Here is a 19,083-nt window from a genome sequence, read left to right as displayed (position 1 = left end):
TCAATTTCCATGTAATTATATGGTTTTGAGTGAATTTCTTAGTCTTGATTTCTAATTTAATTGTGCTGTGGTCCAACAGATTGTTTGTTATGATTTCAGTTCTTTTGCATTTGCTGAGGAGTATTTTACTTCCAATTATGTGATCAATTTTAGTGTATGTGCCATGTGGCAATGAGAAGAATGTATATTCTGTTGCTTTTGGGTGGAGAGTTCTGTAGATATCTATCAGGTCAATTTGCTCTAGTGCTGATTTCAGATCCTGAATATCTTAGTTAATTTTCTGTCTCGATGATCTGTCTAACATTGTCAGTGGGGTGTTAACATCTCCCACTATTATTGTGTGGGCATCTAAGTCTCTTTGAAGGTCTCTCATAACTTGCTTTATCAATGTGGGTGCTCCTGTGTTGGGTGTATATATATTTAGGATAGTTAAATCTTCATGTGGAATTGAACCCTTTACCATTGTGTAATACCCTTCTTTGTCTTTTTTTATCTTCCTTGGATTAAAGTCTGTTTCGTCAGAAACTAGGATTGCAACCCCTGCTTTTTTCTTTTTTCCATTTGCTTGGTCGATTTTTCTTCATCCATTTATTTTGAGCCTATGTGTGTCATTGCATGCGAGATAGGTGTTTTGAAGACAGCATGCCAATGGGTCTTGGTTCTTTATCCACCTTGCCACTCTGTGTGTTTTAATTGGGGCATTTAGCCCATTTACATTTAAGGTTAGTATTGCTATGTGTGAATTTGATCTGTCATCATGATGCTAGCTGGTTATTTTGCAGACTTGTTTAGGTGGTTGCTTTATAGTGTCACTGGTCTGTGTACTTCAGTGTGTTTTTGTATTGGCTGGTAATGGTCTTTCCTTTCCATATTCTGTGCTTCCTTCAAAAACTCTTGTAAAACATGTCTGATGGAAACATTCTCTCAGCATTTGCTTCTCTGAAAAGGATTTTATTTCTCCTTTGCTTATGAAGCTTACTTTGGCTGCACATGAAATTCTTGGTTGGAATTTCTTTTTTTTTAGAATGTTAAATATTGGCCCCCAATCTCTTCTGTATTGTAGGGTTTCAGCTGAGATGTCCGCTGTTAGTCTGTTGGGCTTCCCTTTGTAAGTGACCTGACCTTTCTCTCTAGCTGCCTTTAACATTTTGTTTTTTCATTTTAACCTTGGAGAATCTGATGATTATGTGTCTGAGGGATGATCTTCTTATGAAGTATCTTACTAGGGTTCTCTGCATTTTCAGAATTTTAATGTTGGCCTCTCTAGTCAGGTTGGGGAAGTTCTCATGGATAATATCCTGAAATATGTTTTCCAAATTGATTCGATTCTCCCCATCTCTTTCAGGAACACCATCAGTCATAGATTCAGTCTCTTTACATAATCCCATATTTCTTGGAGGTTTTGTTCATTCCTTTTCATTTCTTTTTTCTCTATTCTTTTCTGCCTGTCTTATTTCAGAAAGTCAGTCTTCAAGCTCTGAGATTCTTTCCTCTGCTTGGTCTATTCTTCTATTAATACTCGTGATTGCATTATGAAATTCTTGTACTATGCTTTTCAGATCTATCAGGTCAGGTTTGTTTTTTTTTTTTTTTTTCTTCTATACTGGCTATTTTGTCTGTCAGCTCCTGCATTGTTTTATCATGATTCTTAGCTTCCTTGCATTGGGTTTCAATGCACTCCTGTAGCTCAATGATCATTTCATATCCATATTCTGAATTCTATTTCTGTCATTTCAGCTGTCTCAGCCCAGTTCCGAACCCTTGCTGTAGAGGAGATGCAGTCTTTTGGAGGAAAGAAGGTACTCTGGCTTTCTGAGTTTTCAGTGTTCTTGCGCTGATTCTTTCTCATCTTTGTGGGCTTATCTACTTTCAATCTTTGAGCTTGCTGACCTTTGAATGGGTTTTTTTTCTTTCTTTTATCCTATGTGATGACCTTGTGGGTTTGATTGTGGTATAAGGTGGATTCAGCAGACTGACTTCGTTTCTGGGAGATTTTAGGGGTCCAGTGCTTAGCTCCCAACTCCTGGACTATGTGCTGTAACTCTGGAGGACTTGTACTGGGCTCTGACTTTGTTCTCTGGCTCCTTGAGGTTTGGAGTCCACTGCGCTGGGTGGGGCCGAGGTGCGGCAGCTGCAGCTGAGTGCTGCTGGATACAGGGGTGTCTGCCTCCCTGCAGGCATTCACCACAGTGGCGGTGGCAACACAGCTGGTGAGGGGTTGGGGTGAGGCCCTTCTGGATGCTGTATGTGGGGTTGTACTGGAGGTGGTGTTGGCTTGGGGGCAGAGTACTGGCCATCACAGGTCTGGGTGCCTTCTCTGTGCCCAGCAAGCAGGAGTGATCGCTCAGGGTGCGGGAGGATCCACTGTTCTCTGCACAGTGTTAGTGCAAGGGTGAGGCGCTGGCCGGCGCAGGGCTTGTTGGCTCGGTGCCTGTCAAGGGTCGGTCTGCAATGGCAGTCAGTGGCGTGAGTGAGGGGGCGGAATGCACTCCTGCGTGCTCCTGGGTCAAGTAAAGCAAAACCTGACCGTGCAGCCAGCAAAGTGGTGTGGGGAGTTGCTGTGGGCCTGGGGAAAGCTGCAATATGGGGAGGGAGTGTGTGGTCTGGTGCGTGGCTATAGGGGCCACCTCGCTGGAGCTCTCCACCAGTCAGACACGTCCTCCCGCAGCGCAGAAGCTATGTTGTGAGCCCCCAGGGCACCCGAGACTGCCCTGCAAGCAGGTGTGCCAGGTTGGGGCCCCAGTAGAGGCCAGCAGACCAAAGGGTACTCAAGTCAGACCAGGCCTGTCTGCTGTGCAAGACTGCCCTGCAGATATCAGGTCAGGCCATTCCCCTAGAGCTAAAGTCTCTTATGGGGGCAAATTAAACCTAGGGTGATGGCCGTCCTTGGCTGTGCTCCACTGTAGACACTCCTGCCCCAAATCCTCTGGGCTCCACATTAGCTGGCTTGCTGCCCCACCACTTCTCTAAGCAGCATTCCCTGCCACGTCAAGTGTCTGCTGTGGTCGAGGAGTTCCCTCCTGTGATGGTTCCAGAGGCCCATGGAAGGAGTCGGTTACTCCTTGCCAGTTCAACTCACCTGTTCCCGGGAGCTGTTGTGGTTCAAAAATGAGTCCCTGTGTACCATAGCCTGTGCAGGGTTCCCAGCTTTCTCCTCCTTAAGCCCAGCTTCTGTGTCTTCCCTCCATCCACTCTAGGTGTCTTTTCTCTGAAGAGCTGTTGCCAGCTGTCTCAGTCCCTCTGTGAGAGCTATTCCATTTGTCTGCATCTGCTCTGCCATCTTGCCCTCTCTTTTTGAAATCCTGATGCTGTTTTTGTGACCAGAAACATGACATAGGAAGTTAACTCTTGTTTATGTAAGTTATCTTATGGCAAAATTGGTTTTGTTATATGTCATCTCCCTTAGAGTCAAAAGTTCCAAGAACCTATCAATCAACCACATGAAGTGAGATCTTACTTGTATACATATTGAGTCTTCAAAAATCTTTTATTTTTATTCAACTTCTGAAGATATTGGAGGGATAATTATTGAGAGGGAAGAGTAGTCTGTTAGCCAGATCCTCATCTTTCACAGCACAGCGTAAATATATAATATCCAAAATCAATAGATAAAAAAAAAAAGCATTACTGAAAATTCAGAGTAGAGAAACATGTTGAAAACACCACAAAGATAAAATTAGTCAAATCTAGAATGTGGGAAATTTCATGGCACAAAAGACCTAGTTAATTTTTTTAAATGACATGGGAATATGGGGGAAGGACACTGTTATAGATTAGAGATTTAAGAAACAAATAAACAGAATGCAATATGGTGATTTTGTTTGCATCCTAATTCAAAGAAAGAAAAGATAGTTTGTGAGCAGTTGGGGAAATTCGAACACAGGTTGGGTACTGAATACTAGTAAATAATTATGAAAAAGGTATTAGAATGATTTTCAATATTCTAAATGTTTTCAAAATGCTTCTCATGTGCTTGAGACATATACTGAAGACTTCAGTGAAAAGATATGGTGTCAGAGATTTGCTTTAAAATACTCCAAGTCAAACCATATACAAAATTTTACTCATAAAATACCACAGACCTAAATGTAAAAACCTAAAACTATGGTCGGGTGCAGTGGCTCATGCCTGTAATCCCAGCACTTTGGGAGGCTGAGGTGGGCAGATCACTTGAGGTCAAGAGTTCGAGACCAGCCTGGCCAACATAGTGAAACCCCGTCTCTACTAGAAATATAAAAATTAGCCAGGCATGGTGGTGCATGCCTGTAATCCCAGCTACTCGGGAGGCTGAGGCAGGAGAATCGCTTGAACCCGGGAGGCTGAGGTTGCAGTGAGCCGAGATTGCACCACTGCACTCCAGCCTGGGCAACAGAGTGAGACTCTGCCTCAAAGAAAAAAAAAACCTAAAAGGATTTGGCAAAAAATTATTAGATATGATTACCAAAAGCACAATGCATAAAAGAAAAAACTAAATTGGACTTCATCGGAATTTTTAAAACTTCTGTTATACAAAAGACACTTAAGAATATAAAAGGACAAATCAAGGACTGGAGAATATCCTTGGAAATCATACAGTCCTTAAGGATTGTATCCAGAATATATAAAGAACTCCTGAAACTCAATAATAGGTAAACACACAGTCCAATAACACAATGAGTGTGAGAAAAGAGTTAACGAGACCCAGTAGGTCTCATTGCTCACTTCTCACACACCTCCAAGAGAACTTGGAGCTGTTATTGATCACTGGACATCCTCTGGGAATGTGGTATTTGGCTGATTCTTCATGTTAACGATTGAGGATTTTATTGTATGCACCTAGAGCAATGTACTATATTATACCATCTTGCTTTGCACTAAATCAAGATTGATGATGTGAACCTGATTTCATGTTGGGGTCTTGAGTTTTGACTGCCACAGCTGGCTGCAGAGCAGAATGTGCTGTGTGACCACCTTTCCATAGAAACTTCAGATCCTGAGACTTAAATGGCCTTCCTCATATAGAATCTTCACATATGTTTGTCCCATACAGTTCACAGCAGAGATAAAGTATATCCTCTGAGACCCCATGTGGGAAAGTATTGGTAACCTGTGCCTGACCACTCTGGACTCCACCCAACAGATATTTTGTTACCCTTGTCCTCGCACTGTACACTTTTTCTTTAACAAATGTTAGTCGTGAATAAAACCTGCTATTGAGTTTTGTGAGTCCTTCTAGTGAGTTATCGAACTTGAGGGTGGTCTTAAGACCACTGAGACAATAGAAAAAGTATTTGAACAAACACTTTACCAAAGAAGATAAAAGGATGACTAGAATGACTAGTAAGCACATGAAAAACTGCTTAATAAGATTAGTTGTCTGGACAATAAAAAAATAAACTACAATGAGATACTATTACATGCCTGTTAGGATGACTAAAATTAAAAAGATTGATCATACCAAGTGTGGCAAGGTATGGAGAAATTGAAACTCTCATGCACGGCTGACATTAACATAAAATGGTACAACCTTAGGAGGCTGAGGTGGGCAGATCACCTGAGGTCGGGAGTTTGAGACCAGCTTGACCAACATGGAGAAACCATGTCTCTACTAAAAATACAAAAATTAGCTGGGCGTGGTGGCGCATGCTTGTAATCCCAGCTACTTGGGAGGCTGAGGGAGGAGAATCGCCTGAACCTGGGAGGCAAATGTTGCCATGCCTGAGCCGAGATCACACCATTGCACTCCAGCCTGGGCAACAAGAGTGAAACTCTGTCTCAAAAAAAAAAAAAAAAAAAAAAAGAAAAGAAAAAAAGAAAAAACGATTAAAAAAAAAAGGTACAACCACATCAGAAAAACAGTTTGGTAGTTTCTTCAAAAGTTATGCATATACCTACCATACAATCCAGCCATTCCATCTATATGTGTTTACCCAAGAGAAAAGAAAGCATGTGTTCATACAAAAACTTGTATATGAATGTCCATAACAGATTTATTTGTAATAGACAAAACTGAAAACAACTCAAATATACATAAAGAAGTGAATGAATAAACACATTGTTGTATATCCATTCAGTGGACAACTACTCAGAAACCAAAATGAAAGAACTATGGATCCACACAACAATATGAATGAATCTCAAAATAATTATGAGTGAAAGAATCCAGACTAAAAGAGTACTTATTGCCTGATTCCATTTATTTAAAACTATAGAAAATGCAAATTAGTCTATAGTGTCAGAAAGAAGATCAGTGGTTTCCACATTGGGGACAGGGTATGGGGAGAGGCAGGATGACAATGAGAAAACATTTTGCAGTAATGAATGTATTCAATACTTCAATTGTGGTGGTTTCACAGGTGTGTATTTATTTTAAAATTTTCAAAATGTACAGTTTAAATGTGTGCAGTTCATTGTATGTCAATCGTACCAAAAACATAAAACTAATCTATGCTGTTCATGAAAAAACGTAGCTTAATGTTATAGACTCTACTTTCTCTACTATGTTCCCAGCAATCGAAATTGTTTCCTCTGCAAACAACACAGGAGGGTAGAGCTTCTAGACAGTGAGCAAGGAAAAAGGGGCTGGACAGCACAGCTAGAAGTTATACTTGGCCTCTGCTCCAGAGACTGGTTAGAAGGGAGAAAAAAACAGAAACATAAAGGAGCTTCAGGAAAAAATGGGAGGGTGGTGTGTCTAGATGAAGCATGATTGACAAAATGTTCATAATTTGTGTAGTTGGATGATAGGTATATGGGTTTTGTTACAGAAAAAGTGATATTACTTAACATGTGAGTTAACGGAAGAACTAAAACCCAAAATATTTGAAAGTGATTGTATCCTGGGAATCAAAATGTGGGAAAGAGGGGCAGCCATTCTTTGCTGATTGAATTTATAATGATTAAATTTGTATGTTGATTTTTTAAAAGCAATTTTGCAGAAGGAGGATTGATTAGTCAACATCAGGCATGTGTTAAAAAATGTTCACCTTCCCTTGTGAAGTCACTAAGTTGTATAAATCAATTAATGATTAATGCAGTAGTTTAGCAATTTTGATAATCACTTGTTTTTTGACAGCTGAAGTTTTTTCAAAATTCTGATTTATCTTTATTTGTACAGTTTGGGTAGAGGAAAAGAATTCTAAATTTGGAAATTATAAGTACTCAGACATTTGAAAGCTCTTAGGCTTTTATTTAAGAATGTATAATTTTGGTAGAGCTTTATGAGCTGAAAAGAATTGTTAACATAATATATATATATATATATATATGTATGTCCTGGGCTCAATATATGTATATATCACCATAGGCTGGGTCTGGTGGCTCATGCCTGTAATCCCATTGCTTTGGGAATCAGAAGTGGGAGGTTCCTTGAGCCCATGATTTTGAGACCAGCCTGGCAACGTGGCAAAACCCCGTATCTACAAAAAATAAAAAGAAAATTAGCTTGACGTGGTGGAGTGTGTCTGTTTTTCTAGCTGCTCAGGAGGCTGAGGTAGGGTGATCCCCTGAGCCCAGGAGGCCAAGGCTGTAGTGAACAGTGATGGTGTCACTCCACTTCAACTTGGGCAACAGAGCAAGACCCTGTCTCAAACAAAGAAACAAAACCAAAACAAATACCTTGTACTTCTAGGTGAGAGGCATTTTTATCATATTCCACATCACTATGATCTCTCTTTGCATAATAGGGAGAAAAATTTCAGAAATGAGAAAATTCAGGAGAGGAAAAGAATGTCTTCATATTCCTCTTGTTTCATCACTCTACTTCGGGCGAATCTTTGATTAAAGGAATATATATACATATTTATACACACACACACATATATATACATATATATATATACATACACATATATGTATATATCTTAACATCTATAAATTTGGGAGATTTTGGGTTCTGAGGATTCAGAAAAGGGTTCTGAATTCATTGTGAATTCCAAATAGGTGATTCAAATGGTACCCTCACTTACTAAAGAAATTGGTTGCTAATAAACCAAAGAAGATAAAAACACAAGAAATGCCATACTGGATCATATCAGCATCTCTTTAGAAGTGATACTAAAATAAATCTTTGTGGGAGAACCCTGTGCTTCTGTTCAAAGTAATTAACCTCAAAATATTTTTCAAAACACCCTCAATATCCCAAAACATCTTTTCATATCTCATTAGGAATCTATAATCACTGAATTTACCCAAATCTTTCTTTGACCTATTTGAAGTGGAGGGTGTGCAGCAAAGTGTTAAGGGCACAAACTGCAGTCTGTTAAGTTTAGCCTAAAGCTTCCTCCTTTTAAGTTCAGCCTAAAGGTGTCTCCATACATAGTGAACTGTAACCTAACTGGATGTATAACCTATTCTTGTACCAATCTTCAAGGTTCAGCCAATCAAAGGCAGCCAACTGTTCAAACTGTGTGCAGTGTAATAAGACACTCTTACCAATACAGCTGTTTCTGTATCTCACTTTCATTTTCTGTACATCACTTTACTTCTTTTGTCCATAAATTACCCCCAACCATGTGGCAGTGCGCTAGAGTCTCTCTGAACTTATTCCGGTTGCAGGGAAGAGGGCAAGGGGTGGGGAGAGTGACTGCCTGATTCATGAATCATTATTTGCTCAATTAAATTCTGTTAAATTTAATGTATTTCAAGTTTCTCTCATAATACGTCAAACAAACCTGGGTCGGACTCTTAGATCTTGGACAAGGAATTTCTATGAACTTCAGTCTCATCATTTGTAAAATACAGATCATTAAAGTAACTACTTCACAAGTATGTTGTGATATTCAAGGAGAAGATTCATGCAAAACACTTAGTATAGGGTCTGACAGTCAATACTTTATATGTAAGTCATTGTCATTTTGTATTTTCAGCATGTATGTTTTCTTGGTGTTTACCATTATTAGTACCAGATCTATTCTATTCATTAAAAGAAAAATTCTTTTTATAATAAAGGCTGAGCTTTAAAAGGATGAAATAGTCAATCATCCACATAGTATGATTTCTAAGAGTATCAGGAAAATACCAACCCCTTCGTTCCCCCAGTCCCCACATGAACACAGCATACTCTTCTATTCACTTCCATTCCACCAATAAAGTGCTATCTCTTTGCTGACTTGGCTGAAATTCAGTTCAAAATTCAAATGTTCCCATTGTACATTGAAACTATAGACTAAACAAAGAATCTAAGGCTGATTTTGATTCTCTGGAAAGGAGAGGCTAGCAAAGGACTGAATGGAAGAAGCTGGGTCAAGTAATGCTAGTAACTACCAGGAAAATCTAACTCTCCCCTCCTTTACATCGTGGTTAAGGAAGCAATTTAGTGCACTGGTTCTCAAATAGTTCTGACAAATAGAATCACTTGGGTCATTTGCTCAACACTGGACTCCCAGATCTTTCCCCTGGGATTTTGTAGGTTTAGGATAGGGCTCAGGATTCTGAAGGTTTAATGAGCATTCAAAGGATTCCTAAGAGCTGACAAGTTTGAGAAGTGCTGGAGTGATTAGGGGCCCAAGGTTTGGAATCAGACTACACCTGAATTCAAATCCTAGCTCCTCTTCTTGGAGATGGCTGACCATGGAATTAATTGGCCACCCTCAACCTCAGTTTTCCTCCCGCAAAATGTTGCATTGGGATTAAATAAGTTAATATATGTAAGACATTTGTCTCACAGTGAGCACCGAAAAAATTGTTGGCATTATTATTGTGTTTAGTTTCAATTCATTTATACTTATATATGAATCCTTAGAGTCTCCTGGGCAAGGTGCCAAAGTGGTCAATGATTTTCCAGAATTTTTTGTTTGCTCTCTAACACGTCCTTATCTTTGAAGCCAGAGTTAGTGAAATTAGCATTGTTATTTTGATTAGCTGTTGTGGGTCACCTTTTATATCTTTATGCCTTATCATGTAAATTAAGCATTCAGAGTGTCTGAACATTCCAATTCATACCCTCTACCATAGGCACTGGACATCACCTGTCCCTGGAATGTTGATTTTCAAGGCTTCTCTTTGAGTTCCAACTTGAAAAGACCCAAGAACACTCTCTTATCAGTTTCAGTTTAAGCAGGGCTTTGAAAGAGCTTCAGAGTTTGACCTCCATGTTAGAAGGGGTAGGTGTCAGAGAAACAAGAAACAGAAATGGACAGACAGTAGAAGAGAAAGCAGGGATAAAGTTAAAGACATACCTACAGCAACAAGGAAAAGACTGAAAAAGACACTAAAAGACAGATTGACAGTGCCAGATAGAGGAGGGAAGGAGGTGAGAAGATAAAGTCAATGATGGAGAAAACAGACAGAGGCATAGAGAGAGCTAGACATAGGGATTTACATAGGAATAGAGATAGGCATGGGCACAGAGAAAGAAACCAAGGTATGTGCTAGGATGAAAGCTTCTCTTGTTACTAATACAAGTAGGTTTCATGTAGGGAATTTCCCTGGCAATTGAGGAAAGGGGAAATTCATTCGTTCCACGCAATTTTAAAGTAATTGCTATAGGAAAGGCACTGCTAGGTACCATGTGGAAATATAAGCCTTCCATCCCCCTAGGTGGGGGAAGTAAAAGTGTGATAAGGCAGAATGCAATAAGCAGCTTTAAAATGTGAGGCCCTTTTTAGTCCTGAGAAGGAAAGAATACATTCAGTTGAAGGATGAAGGAGGTGTTACAGCATTGGTGCTGAACCCAGAGGGATGAGTACAGATTTAACAGATGGAGGGGGAAGGAATTTTCAAACAATAGGAAGAGCATTAGTAAAAACTTCTTTGAGCAAGGAAAACAAGGGGCATGTTCAGGAAGGAAGGAATGGTATAATTTGGCTAAAATTTAGGTTATAAGTAGGGAAACAGTGGGAAAAACTAAAAAGTCATTTTGTGTGCAAGAGGAGGAGCTGAAGGTAAGATTGAGGAGAAAGCAAAGGTTTTGGACAGGGGAGTAACAAGCCTGTGGAAGAATTAGGAGGAGGAGGCCTGGAGGGTATAAGTGGAGACATGAAGGAGACTGTTGCTATTGTATGTTCTGGAAGGTAAATCCTATCAAATGTCTCCTGATCATTCCTCCTACCCATTCTTTACTTTCTTTTCCCCAGTGTCTTAGTCATTATTTGGTTGGATCAGTAATGGTTTAAAGTGTTTTTGTTGTTGTTGTTGTTTTTGTGTTTTTTTGAGATGGCGTCTCACTCTGTTGCCCAGGCCGGAGTGCAGTGGCACAATCTCGGCTCACTAAAGCCTCTGCCTCCCAGGTTCAAGTGATTCTCCGACTTCTACTTCCCAAATAGCTGGGATTACAGGCACATGCCACCACACCTGGCTATTTTTCTTATCTTTAGTACACACGGGGTTTCGCCATGTTGGCCAGGCTGGTCTTGAACTCCTGACCTCACGTGATCCACCTGCCTTGGCCTCCCAAAGTGCTGGGATTACAGGTGTGAGCCACTGTGCCCAGCCAGTAGTGGTTTAAAGTCTTAATTGGAGGTAGAGGATGAGGTCAAGGAAGGAATTGAAGATAGCCTGTAGGTTTCTAGCCTGAGTACTTGGGAAGATGGTAATATCATTAACAGAAATTAGTTTGGAGGAGACAGGTTTAGTTTTTGATATGTAGTGTTAGAGATGCAAGTGAATCATTTAGATTATGTCCAGGAGGTGGCTGGATTGTGGATGTGGACATTTGGAGAGAGTTTGGTGCTATTAATATAGAGCCTAGAGGTGGATTATGATGTGTTCCAGGAGAATGACTGAAATAGGCTCTTTGGGAAGAGTTCTCGTATACTTTCCTTTAGCCACGAGGTCCTTTTTTGTTATACTCTGGAACCATGTGTTAAGATATCATGACTCTCAGTAGTAGATTCAAATTAGTTTCACTCTTCTACTTGATTGTCACCTCTATGGCTAAGGCACCCTTCCGGACCCAGAGGGAAAAGAGAGAGGGAATTAATAGATAGTCATAGACTACAGACAGTAGGATGGTATGAAAGGTGTTCTCTTTTTCCAGGAGAGCATGGTACCTGCCTGCTTAGATGCGTTACTGCCACTAATGAGCACAGAGTAATAGCAGATAGCGTGAGAACATATGCGGCAATGTGACATGACTACATATCTATCTAGGCTGTCCTACTTTGCTCCTGGAGCTAGTGAAGTGGTATTCTGCTGATTTGTACAGAACCAATAGGACTAGTAAAAATGGCTAAGACAAAACCCTACTGTCTCCACGTAGGTACTTGCTTCTTCTTGAAGGACTCTTTTTTTTTTTTTTTTTTGAGACGGAGTCTCGCTCTGTCACCTAGGCTGGAGTGCAGTGGCATGATCTCGGCTCACTGCAACCTCTGCCTTCAGGGTTCAAGCAATTCTCCTGCCTCAGCCTCCCAAGTTGCTGGGATTACAAGCGTGCACCACCACGCCCGGCTAATTTTTGTATTTTTAGTAGAGATGGGGTTTCACCATGTTTGCCAGGCTGGTCTTGAACTCCTGACCTCATGTGATCTGCCCGCCTCAGCCTCGCAAATTGCTGAGATTACAGGTGTGAGCCACCACGCCAGCCCTTGAAGCACTCTTTAACCACCTTCAGCCCTTCAAGATGGGGTGGGGGGATTGGTGGGCTGGGACGGGTTGTTATAAACATAGAGGGAGTGAGGCCATAAACATTTGGCTATCTCAGGACCTGTTATCACCTACTTCCCACTATAGTATCTTTTACTTCCTTCTATCTCCAAAGCCTGCAGGGTGTTTACTCCAACCACATTCAATGTAAGGTATCCCTTAAGCACCGCAAAAATGTATGTATCTTTGTCATTTAAAATAGGTACACTCCAAGAATGGGGAATAGGTTCCTGGGTCTTCAGCAAGTTACCTCTTTCACTCTGCCAGTTGCTGGATAGCTTGAAGTAATTGATCTGGTACAAAGGATCTCAACTATTAAAATTTATCAGAACGACCTGAATCGTTTTAAACATACAGATGCTCAGGCCCTCCTTATGATTATGATTCCTTTCGTTTGGGGTTAGGACCCAGGAATGTGTATATTTAACAAGCTTCCTAAGTGATTCTATTCACATTGTTACCAGCAAATTGAATTATTTCCATCTTGACCTTTTGAGACATTAAGTTGGGTCCTATAGGCCTTAGGTCTCATTCCCTAATTGTATTTGCACCATCAATCAATGAGTCTCAAGGAAAATCACGAAGTGTAACCTTTGAAAATGCATATCCTCAGGTCTCATCCCATATCTACGCTATCAGAATCTCTAAGAATAGCGCCCTGGAATCTGCATTCTTATAAACACCACAGTTATGTGCAGGACACTTGTCTGGAATCCACATTTTGACAAACACTGATCTACATGTGGGAAGTTAAACTTGGCCTCCATTGTCAGGGATGATGAGGTTTGCGCCACAGTGGAAAGAGGAGGTAGATCTGATTGGCTGTTGAGTCACTCTGGCTCGGTGGACCAAAAAGTTCATGGTTTAAATCTCAGCTTCAGTAATGTACTGAGCTGTGGTTAGGGTCTAGGCAAATAAGGCCAGATGACAGCTGGAGAAGACTGCTAATTAATTAAACCTGGTCTAAGGTCAGGTCACCAACTGGCAGGAACAAGATCTTTTTCAGTTGGAGAATACGGATGAGAAGAATAGGAAAGATCTGAAACGTAAGAACTTTTTTTGACTTCTCAAACACCTCTTGTTGTTTATTTGTCTTAGAGCTTAAGCAATTCCCCTATAACAGTATCAGAATTGACTCTTGAATTATTATTCATTGTTAAATTTTGTTAGGAATGCATTTGAAATTCAAGAACAAGGTACACAAAGTAGACACTATTTGAAAAGGCATTTAGACTTTTGTAAAAGTGAGGAAAAAATATTTTTTCAATGATATTTGAAAAATGGAGGAAATGTTTGTTCTTTTCATGGTGTGTATTTTGTGAAACCATCCCATTATTTTATGGTAACATTTCTTCAACTGTGAAAAGCCATGGAAGGTAGGGCTGGTTTGCTTTTCTATTAACGGGGGCACTAGAGAGCATAGCTCCTAGTGGCACTTAAACGGAATTTGAGATTTTATATATACAGTGGTTTTCTGTTGTTATTGAAACATTTGACTGTTAATTATGACTGAGAGTACTGTCTCCTCTTCCAGTCAATTAAATGGTTAACTTCCTGAGGGCAGGTACTTTGTCTCTTTTTTTTTTTTTGAGTCAGAGTTTCACTCTTTCACCCAGGCTGGAGTGAAGTGGCACGATCTCGGCTCACTGCAACCTCTGCCCCCTGGGTTCAAGTGATCCTCCTGCCTCAGCCTTCCGAGTAGCTGGGATTATCGGTGCATGCCACCATGCCGGGGTTATTTTTGTATTTTTAGTAGAGATGGGGTTTTGCCATGTTGGCCAGGCTGGTCTCAGTCTCCTGATCTCAGGTGATCCACCCACCTCGGCCTCCCAGTCTCATTTTTTATATTCCTCCATCTAGCACAGGATTGCACACCTAGCAGGCTCTCAATAAAGATTTAACTTACATGAGAGTAATGAGATAGGAATGGAAGAATTGCACATGTCCACTCCACTTGCACTTAGTTGTAGTCCTAAGACACAGAGCAGCATGGGGTAAGGGATGGTATACTTTGGCACATCTATCCCAGCACTAGCTATTTATATTATGTATCCTTAAGCTGCCTTCTTACTGACACTTCCACTTAATTAGCAACTGCCACCAGAGAAAATAAGGCAATACTGAGTATTGTAAAAAATACTAAATTTACACTTTTCTGCAGCTACAATCGTAAGTCAGTAATAGAAAGGTTAATAGTAGCCACCATTTGTATGAAAAAGAAAAATAGAGTTGTTGGCTTCCTAAGATAGAAAGCATTATGCAAATTAGTCCAGACAATCATATATTTAATAAGAATTTGGTTTCATTCAACTATCTGAATATTTCCCACAATTCTTATCAAATGTCTGTTTCCCTCTTTGACACACCAGCTCTTCTCTGAAAAAGTGCTCCTTAGGTAAACCCAGCCCCACCCACACATGTCAGAACCAGGCTTTGTTCTCACTGATAGAATGGGCCAAAGAGGGAGAAGTTTGGGCTGAGAATCTAAACAGTCTTACAGGTAGCAGGCAGCAGGGAGTCAGGCAGTCTAGACATCACAATAGCAAGCATTAGAAGGAGGTACAGATAGTTAAACAGAGCCCAGATGCTATGTTAAGTCCAGCAGGGCCAATGTTTGGTATAAAAGAGGTATTACATGAGATGGCAAGGAATAAGTCATGAGGATAAGGTTAAAAGCAGACACACTAGGCTGGGCGTGGTGGCTCACTCCTGTAATCCCAGCACTTTGGGAGGCTGAGGCGGGCGGATCACGAGGTCAGGAGATCGAGACCATCCTGGCTAACACGGTGAACCCCCGTTTCTACTAAAAATACAAAAAATTAGCCAGGCGTGGTGGAGAGCGCCTGTAATCCCAGCTACTCAGGAGGCTGAGGCGGGAGAATGGCGTGAGCCCGGGAGGCGGAGCTTGCAGTGAGCCGAGATCACGTCACTGCACTCCAGCCTGGGTGACAGAGCGAGACTCCGTCTCAAAAAAAAAAAAAAAAAAAAGCAGACAGACTCAAATCATAAAGAAATAAAGAAAGAGAAATTTTAAACATGGATTCCAAGTTAGGCATGAAGCAAAGATGGGTTATAATAAGGCAATGAGACAGCCAAGTAAAAACGGCTCCCCGCTGAACCTCCGCCTGGCCTGCGCACTGGGAGGATGGGGTGGGGCCTCAGGAAGTTCTTGCCATTTGCAAGGGGGAGGAGCCTGGCCTCTCCTGCTCCTGGGTGGTAACCTGGGATTCAGTCAGTGAGATGGGGCCTGTTGACAGGAATCCCTCTAGCTTTGCTGAGTTTTTTTCCTTTTTTGTTCTCACCCTTCTATGTGTCCATGAGCGTAATCTTTCCTGGTTGTGTGACAAGAACCCAGTTTTTAACTGAACTGAGGAGAAAGTTCTGCAACAGCAAGAGGTCAGAATGAAACCTAAAATAAAGGTAGTAGTACTGATCTTTGAGATTATGGTTTCAGAAAAATTGGGGACAGAGTTTAACCCATAAGCAGAAATTCAGTGGCTTTAGCTATTGGGATTCTTTAGCTCTTAGGGTTCTAAGCTAGACACTGAGATTAATGTATTCCTTCCTGTGCTACCTCTATTTAGATAGATCTCTGCTACTATTCCCCAACACAGCATGAATTTAATCTTTGTGTCTCTAAATATTTTCACTTGCTTATAAAATCTCATTTTAAAATGTGTTCAATCACATATTCATTCAACAAACATTTACTAAATGATTACTGTATTTCAGATACTGTGGAATACTGAGGTAAATAAAGCACAGCTTTGGCCTTAGAAAACGTACAGGTTTGTGAAGGAGTCAGCATCTAAACCGGTGATTCCAGAATAGTGTGCTGAAAGAACAAAGAAGAGAGGGGCTTTCATTCTCACCCGGTTAACCAAATGTATTGAGTGCCTTCTGTTTTCCATGCACTAATCTGGGAAAACAGAGGGTGACCCCGAACCTGGACTTGTGATGTCATGAAAAACTTCCAAGAGAAAGTGAAGCTTGATCTGAATCTTGTAAGAGATAACCAGGTAAAAGGATGTGGCAGACAATATCTATTCTTCCCTTCCTACATACAAACAGAATTCTGATTTTTTTATAAAATCTGCTTACCCCTTTATACAGCATTCTAGGCTTAGTGACCATATAAGAAAAAATCTACTGAGTGGGGCTTTGTTGAAAGTCATTTTTTTCCTGATAAAAATAAACTCAACTGACAGGTTCTTTGCTCTTCTCTTTCTTTGTTGTTGGAATGCAGATATGAAACCTAGAGATGGAACCATCATCTTGAAGCCTCCTTATAATAATGTAAAATAAAAGAGATAGTAGGAGTCTCAGACTCTGATTATATCATGCAACTTCTACTTCCTTTGGACTTGTGTTTAAGCTACTGTTGTCACTTTTCTGTTGTGCCTATTATGTGTCATTAAACACAATTCTAAATAATAAAGAAGAATACTGGGGACTGGGCATGGTGGCTCACGCCTGTAATACCAACACTTTGTGAGTCTGAGGCGGGCAGATCACTTGAGCCCAGGAGTTCAAGACCAGCCTGGGTAACATGGTAAAACCCCATCTCTAGTAAAAATACAAAAAATTAGCCAGGCATGGTGGCATGCTTCTGTAGTTCCAGCTACTCTTGGGCTGAAGTAGGAGGATCACCTAAACCTGGGAGGTCAGGGCTGTGGTTAGCTATGATTGTACCATTGCACTCCAGCCTGAGTGATAGAATGAGACCCTGTCTCAAAAAAAACAAAACAAAACAAAACAAAACAAAACAAAACTGATATTTGGTAGAAGAGAGTTCAAGAAAAGCATTCCTGGTATGGGAAACAGTAGCATGTGCAAAGGCATGGAGTTAACGGAGTTAGACGCCTTCAAGGTGAAGAAACTGTAAGTAGACCAAATTGGTTGGGGTTATGAAGGGAAAGTGGCTAGAGATGAAGTTGGAGAGGTAAGTAAAGACCAGTTCCTTATAACCCATGTTAGGGAGTATGAGCTTTATCGTAAAGGTTGTGGAGCATCACTTATAATTTTTTATTTATTTATTTATTTTTTGAGACAGAGTCTCGGTCTGTCACCCAGGCTGGAGTGCAGTGGTGCAATCTCAGCTCACTGCAATCTCCGCCTCCCAGGTTCAAGCAATTCTTGTGCCTCAGCCTCCTGAGTAGCTGGGATTACAGGTGCCCACCACCATGCCCAGCTAATTTTTTTGTATTTTTAGTAGAGACAGGGTTTCATCATGTTGGCCAGGCTGGTCTTGAACTCCTGATTTCAAGTGATCCACCCGCCTCGGCCTCCCAAAATGCTGGGGTTACAGGTGTGAGCCACTGTGCCCGTCCGATAAATTTTTTAATGACCTAATATTTGCATTTTAGAAAGATCCTTTTGTTAGAATATTTAGGACCATTTTGGGGAGGAGAGGCTGATGGTGGCGGGTGGACTAGATAGAACACTTAAATAATCCAGGTGATTAAAACCAAAACTAAGATAGTAGAAATGAGAATATGGAAAAGATTGAAATTACTAATTACAGGTCCTTAGAAAAAATTCAAAATATATCAAAGAGGTAGAATCAACATAGATTGGATGTGTGAATCTAAAGAGATAGCTATCTCAAAAAGGAGTCTTAGGTTTCTGTCTAGGTGACCAGATGATTCACCAAGATAGGAAATACAGAAGGAGACGATGGTTATGTGATTATCCAAGCTCTGATATCTCTGATAACCGAAGCAAGTTTAAGTGTTTTGCCAATTGTAGAAGTATCTATCAGAAGTAGTAATTATACAGCCTGTATTAGTTCATTTTCACACTGCTATAAAGACATACCCGAAACTGGGCAATTTACAAAAGAAAGAGGCTTATTGGACTTGTGGCTGGGGAGGCCTCACAATCATGGCAGAAGGTGAAAGGCAGGAGCAAGTCACATCTTACATGGATGGCAGCAGGCAAAGAGAGAGCTTGTGCAGAGAAACTTCCATTTTTAAAACCATCAGATCTTGTGAGACCCATTCACTATCATGAGAACAGGAAGGGAAACACCTGCCCCCATGATTCGATCATCTCCCACCAAGTCCTTCTCTCAACACATGGGAATTACGGGAGCTACAAGATGAGGTTTGGGTAGGGTCATAGAGCCAGACCGTATCATTCTGCCCTGGCCCCTCTCAAATCTCATATCTTCATGTTTCAAAACCAATCATGCCTTCGCAACAGTCCCCCAAAGTCTCAACTCATTTTGACATTAACTCAAAAGTCCACAGTCCAAAGTCTCATCTGAGAGAAGGCAAGTCTCTTTTATGTATGAGCCTGTAAAATCAGAAGCAAGTTAGTTACTTTCTAGATACAATGGGGGTACGGGAATTGGGTAAATACAGCCATTGCAAATGGGAGAAATTGGCAAAAACAAAGGGGCTACAGTCCCCATGCAAGTTTGAAATCCAGCGGGGGAGTCAAACATTAAAGCTTCAAAATAATCTCCTTTGACTCCATGTCTCATATCCAGGTCACACTGATGCAAGAGGTAGGTTCCCA

Source organism: Gorilla gorilla, chromosome X, assembly GCF_029281585.2.
Source record: "Gorilla gorilla gorilla isolate KB3781 chromosome X, NHGRI_mGorGor1-v2.1_pri, whole genome shotgun sequence".
In the NCBI taxonomy this organism is placed as follows: Eukaryota; Metazoa; Chordata; class Mammalia; order Primates; family Hominidae; genus Gorilla; species Gorilla gorilla.
This window is presented reverse-complemented; position numbering follows the sequence as displayed.